Source organism: Penaeus vannamei, chromosome 10, assembly GCF_042767895.1.
Source record: "Penaeus vannamei isolate JL-2024 chromosome 10, ASM4276789v1, whole genome shotgun sequence".
Classification (NCBI taxonomy): Eukaryota; Metazoa; Arthropoda; class Malacostraca; order Decapoda; family Penaeidae; genus Penaeus; species Penaeus vannamei.
The window spans coordinates 35,770,761-35,778,260 of NC_091558.1; positions in this window are offsets into that span (position 1 = coordinate 35,770,761).

Sequence of the window (7,500 nt, forward strand, 5' to 3'; positions counted from 1 at the left end):
CATTATTATTCATCCCTCTCCAGCACTTTTCACAATCAATTCCGAAATGAAGCTTGTTAATATTCATGAAAGGAACGCTTGTAGTTGACGGTATTGGTCGTAACACTCAAAATACAAAACACTTGCTGACGAGAACAAAGGTTATCAATATTCATGTTTTGCTTTATGAGATTCTGGAGTAAATAATTACCGATTCAAACGACGGTTGAACGATTGGAGAGGAATATACTGAACTGAAGCCATAGCTAATTATATATGCATGCGAGAACAAAATACATTGTGACAGATGTAAAAAAAAAGGTATACATGGTAATAGTATTGAAAATAAAGTACATTAAAAGTTCTATTGTATTTCAGATGAGCATATAGCACAGGGGAGTCCCAAACACAGTAATATACGTAATATACCTAATATGACAATCCTTACTCGATTTCTTAAAAGCCAAAAAACGAAAACGATATCCAATCTCTCTCATCCTCTCATCGATCAATATCATAAACAAAACCCATGTCCAGAATCTTTATAATCTGCATAAGACCAGAATGCACAACATAGACTCAGCCCCGAACACATGATTTTCTCTCTCATCCCAAGTGACTCACGCTAAGGCCAAGCGGGGCGCCTTGCTGACAAGTGGCGCTGAGTCTAGCGGTCTTTCTGCACTGTGGACTTGCAGCAGCACGCCATGCAAAACAAGAACATAAGGACGATTTTACTGTGTCCGTGTCCGTGTGTGTGTGTGTGTGTATGTGTCCGTGTGTGTGTGTGTGTGTGTGTGTGTGTGTGTGTGTGTGTGTGTGTGCGTGTGTGTATGTGTGTGCGTGTGTGTGTGTGTGTGTGTGTGTGATAGATGTCACATTTCCGTTTAGAGGACAAGGAGCTAACTGACGGTGAATGCGAAACAAAGGTCATGTTTTGCTTCGTGTTGTGACTGTGTTAGATTGCGTCTTTGTAGTGTTGGTGTTCTTGTACCTTTGTTATCTTTGTATTTCTGTTGTTGAAATCATCCTTGTTATCTTAGTATCTTTGTTAGCCTTGTATTTCTGTTGTAGAAATCATTCTTGTTATCTTAGTACCTTTGTTATCTTTGTATTTCTGTTGTTGAAATCATCCTTGTTATCTTAGTATCTGTTTTATTTGTATTTCTGTTGTTGAAATCATCCTTGTTATCTTAGTGTCTCTGTTATCTTTGAATTTCTGTTGTTGAAATCATCCTTGTTATCTTAGTGTCTTTGTTATCTTTGAATTTCTGTTGTTGAAATCATCCTTGTTATCTTAGTGTCTCTGTTATCTTTGTATTTCTGTTGTTGAAATCATCCTTGTTATCTTAGTATCTTTGTTTTCTTTGTATTTCTGTTGTTGAAATCATCCTTGTTATCTTAGTGTCTTTGTTATCTTTGTATTTCTGTTGTTGAAATCATCCTTGTTATCTTAGTGTCTTTGTTATTTTTGTATTTCTGTTGTTGAAATCATCCTTGTTATCTTAGTGTCTTTGTTATCTTTGTATTTCTGTTGTTGAAATCATCCTTGTTATCTTAGTATCTTTGTTTTCTTTGTATTTCTGTTGTTGAAATCATCCTTGTTATCTTAGTGTCTGTTATCTTTGTATTTCTGTTGTTGAAATCATCCTTGTTATCTTAGTATCTTTGTATTTCTGTTGTTGAAATCATCCTTGTTATCTTAATATCTTTGTTAGCTTTGTATTTCTATCATTGAAATCATCCTTGTTATCTTTGTTATCTTTGTATATCAACATGATACATCCGATCCTGCGTGTTGTGTTCAGGTGTTCTATGCTTCCATGTTTCCATCATGTTGTGTATTATGTTTTTTTATTAATTGCTCCAATCATGTTTGGGTCATGAAGAGTATACTAGTTTTTATACATGTTTTGTGCTGACGTGAAATGCATGTTAGTTTTGGTTGTGTGTTTACGCGAGTGCTAAAATCTAACTATTTGTTTGTGCTGTTTTGATTGTTTATGAGCCTGCATGGACGTTGTTTATGAGCCTATATGTTAGTATTAAACTGTGGGGGTTTCGGCGAATTCAAAGGGAATTGATGTTCATTTGTTAATTAATGAATGTTGTGATATTAGGATTTTGTGAGTGTTTTTTTTTTTATTGTGGAATTTGACTGTGACTATATTACTTTAATCGGACTGGTATATTTTTGTTTTGGAATTAAAGTTGAAGACTGCTTACTCGGTGTGTGGCTTAAGTTGTATGTTAGTGTGGCTGTTTTTCGAGTACTCCTGGAATATTATTTTCGTTGTGTTGCATATCGTTTATGTGTTCACTTTAAGTTGTCCTCTATGTGGCACCAAAGTGTTTGTGCGGTGTTGAGGCCGACAGACGCTGATCGCTGAGGGTTCACTTGATGGACAACGGAGCGGCCGGGGGAGAGGCAGGTGAGTGATACACCTGAAGCGAGGTCTAAGGGTGTCGCGTCCGGCAGGTGTACCGACAGGCCTGAGGATCGAACTTTCATTTGTAGATTTTGACTGTAGAGTTCTGGGCGAACAGTGGAAAACGGTTGATGTACGGCGAGAAAAGAGGTTGTCCTAATTGTAAGTTAAAGAGGAATGATAGGATGAGACATAAGGAGACCACTCGTTGTCGGCTAAGATAGTTTCTGTCTATCGGTCTATCTTTTTTTCTTTCTTCATTATTGTTCATCCCTCTCCAACACTTTTCTTAATCAATTTCGAAATGAAGCTTGTTAATATTCATGAAAGTAACGCTTCTGACTGACATTATTGGCCATAACATTCAAGACATAAAATCCTAACTGCTTTATATTAATCAAAAGACAATATCTTCGAGCATGATAATGTACCTATTTGATGTCCCATGATGTGACGACGAATGGTCAAATAGCCTTGCGGATCAAAATGTCCAAATATGTCTTTTGCAATGCGATGATTCACACTACACTGGTGAGCTACGTGTTTAAGATGCACGTGGTTCAGATGGGTCGCCTCGATCACCTGTCCAACCCAGTACGATTTGCATTCACACGAAACCAGTCATGAGGAAAACATGATGTGATTGAGTGAATGTTGTCAGTATAGAATTGGGTGTTGGATAGACATGTTCCCTGTAAGTTGCCAAGTAGGATGAGTTTTTATATGAATTTTTGTATACCTCTCACCGTATGGATGAGGGATTGGGTGGCGACCGTGTGAATTTCTGCGACTGGTAGGGTTTTCTCGTGTGAAATTGGGCTGTCTGTTGAGCATCTGTGCCTTCTAATAGATGGTTAAAGAATCGCATCTTGTTCTTAACTCTGGTGCTGTCTGTGAGTTATTCACTAAATATGTGTGGTCTTTTTGTTTAGCGGTATGGCACTATGTTGATTTACTTAAAGAGAAAGAAATAAGGAGTATTACATTTATTAAATTTTAATGGCAGTGAGAATGAGGTTGTTGGTGACTGTACTTTTAAAAAAATAAAACGTTGGTATTAGTAATGATAGAATATTAATACCAGCAATGATAGTGAGGATATCACATATCAACACTGTAATTGATGATGATCAAATAAAATAAGATAATATTAAACGATAGAATACAAAAAAAAATACAATGACAATGATAATGATGACGAATTGCGATAATATAAACGAAAAGTAATATTCAATATAAAACGAATATCAAAAGTAATATTTACGAAGAAAAAAAATGAATGATATAAAAACTGTAGTAACATCAACTATCGTCGCCAGGAAGACGTGAGAAATGCTGATAATGATGACAATGATAACAATGCTGATAATGATGGTAATGAAATTAATAATAGTAATAATTATTATTATAATGATAATCGCAAAATAATCGTAATATTGGTAATATTGATAATGACAAAAATAAAACTACTACTAATAATAATAATGATGATGATAATAATAACAATAATGTAAGTAAATGATAAAGGTAATAATGATAATAGTGATACTGATAATAGTAGCAATAATACTAATGATAATAATGCTAATGAGAATAGTAACATGGACAATAATAACAAAAATAATCAAAATAATAATGATGAAAATAACTATAATAACGTTATTAAGGATGTTATTGATAATGATAATGAGGATAATGATTACAATACTCAAATAATGATAATCATAATATTGATGATGATAACAATAATATCAATAAGAATGATAATGAAAATGATAACAGTAATGATAAAAACAATAACAATGATAACTACAATAAGCAAAAAGATAACAGTAATGGTAATAATATGTGATGTAAATAGTGATAGTAATAAAAATAATGATCTAATAATAACAGCAACAAAATACGCAACAACAAATAGCAAAAATAATAATGATAATAATAACAATAATGATAACACAATAACAATGATCATAATAACAATGATGATAATAATAATAATGATTATGATAATGATGATAATAACAATAATGATAATAATGATTATGATAATGATAATAAAAACAATAATAATAATGATGATTATGATAATGATAATAATAACAATAATATTAATAATGATATGAATTGTAATGATAATAACAATGACAACTCTTATTATCACTATAATCATTATTATCATTATTGTTACTATAAATATTACCATTGTTGTTATTATTATTATTATCATTATTATCACTATTATCATCATCATAATAATAATGATAACAGCAGTAGTAATATTGATGATGACGATGGTGATGACAATGATGATTCGATAATATTAACAATAATTATATCAATGAAAGTAATAACATAAGTAGTGAGGCTACAAAGAATAATAATGATGAAAATAATTATGAAAATAATGATAATGATAATGATAATATAATAATAACAGTGATGGTGGTAATATAATAATGACAATAATTATAATAATAATAATAATAATAATGATAACAATGATAATAATAATGATATGATAATGATGAAAATTATAGCAATAATGATAATGATAACAATAATAATAATAATAATGATAATAATAATAACAATAATAATAACAATAGTAATGTAGATAATAAAACTTATGATATTGACGATAACAATGATAATTATGATAGTAATAATGATAATCATAACATTGATAATGATACTAACGATAATGATGATAATGATGACATTAATGATGATAATAATGATAACAGTGATGCTAATATTGATGATAATAATAATAATGATAATGATAATAAAACTGACGATAACAATGATAATGATAATAATGATAATGATGATGATGGCAATAATAATGATAATAACAATAACGATAATAATTACAAAATTAAAGATGATAATGATGATAATACTGATAATAAAGATAAGATAACATAAACAATAAAAACAAAAAAAGAATAGAATAACAGTGACAAGAACAATAACAAAAACAGCGGTGATGACAATGACAATAAAGATAATAATGATAATAATACCAATAATGATGATAATATCAATAACAATGATAAATATACCATTATTATTACTATAATATTAACAACCATCATCATCATAGTAATAATATAGATAAGGATAAGGATAATGATATGATTAATAACAGCAATAAAAATGCTAATAATAATAATAATAATAATAATAATAATAATAATAATAATAATAATAATAATAATAATAATAATAATAATAACAATAGTAATAACAACAACAATAATAATGATGATGATAATAATAATAATAATAATAATGATAATAATAATAACAATAACAAGAACAAGAACAATAGTAATAGTAGCAGCAATGGTAATAGTAATAATGATATTTGTAATGATAATGATAGTAACAACAATAATAGTGGTAATGAGGAAAATTATAGCAATAATGACGATTATAGTAATAAGAGCAATAATGATAAAAACGTTAATAATGCTAATAACAATAAAAGTAATAATACTAATAGTAATGGTAATGAAAATGATAATGGCGATAGTAATGATAATAGTGATAACAATAATACAACAACAACAATAGTAATAATCACCATGATAATGGTGATACTAATAATACTCATAATGATAATAGTATTAATAATAAATATGATAATAATTATAGCAATAACAATAATGGTAATAATGATGATAATGATAACAATAATACTGGTCATAATAACAATAATAATAATATTAATAACAACAGCAACAGCAGCAGCAGCAGCAACAACAACAACAACAACAACAGCAACAACAACAACAACAACAACAACAACAACAACAACAACAACAACAACAACAACAACAACAACAATAATAATAACAATGATAATAACAATGATAATAAGAATAAGAATAAGAATCATACTAAAGATCATGATAAGGAAAATAACCAGACGCACTCAGAGAGCGCATACCTCCGGCAAGGCAATAGGGTAACACTCAATCATTAAAAAATAATAATAATAATAATAATAATAATAATAATTATCCTGCTAACCAACGGACAAAGAACCTAACTAACCTCCGCTACCAAAGACCCCTTGGTGGAGGTAGTTATACTGATAATAACAACAATACTACAACTAATAATAATAATAACAATGATGATAATAATAATGATGATGATAATAATGATGATAATAATAATGATAATAATGATAATATTGATAATATTGATAATGATAATAATAATAATAATAATAATAATAATAATAATAATAATAATAATAATAATAATAATAATAATAATAATAATAATAATAATAATAATAATAATAATAATAATAATAATGATAATAATAATAATAATAATAATAATGATAATAATGATAATAATAATAATAATAATAATAATAATAATAATAATAATAATAATAATAATAATAATAATAATAATAATAATAATAATAATAATAATAATAATGGTAATGATAATAATAATAATGATGATAATAATGATAAATAGATTGATAAGAACAAAAACAATGATAATCATAACGATGATAATAGTGATAACAACAATAACTAGAATCACTACTACTAATAATAATAATGATAATATTGATAATAAATAGATAGCTAAGAAAAAACAACAATGATACTGATAACGATGATAATAGTGATAACAACAATAACTGGAATCACTACTACTGCTAATAATAATGATAATATTGATGATAAATAGATAGATAGAAACAAAAACAGTGATAATTATAACGATGATAATAGTAATAACAACAACAACTAGAATCACTACTAATGATAATAATAATGATAATATTGACAACAAATAGATAGATAGGAACAAAAACAATGATACTGATAACGATTATAATAGTGATAACAATAACTAGAATCACTACTACTGCTAATAATAATGATAATATTGATGATAAATAGATAGATAAGAACAAAAACAATAATTATAACAATGATTATAGTGATAGCAACAATAACTAAAATCACTACCACTGCTAATAATAATGATAATATTGATGATAAATAGATAGATAAGAACAAAAACAATAATTATAACGATGATTATAGTG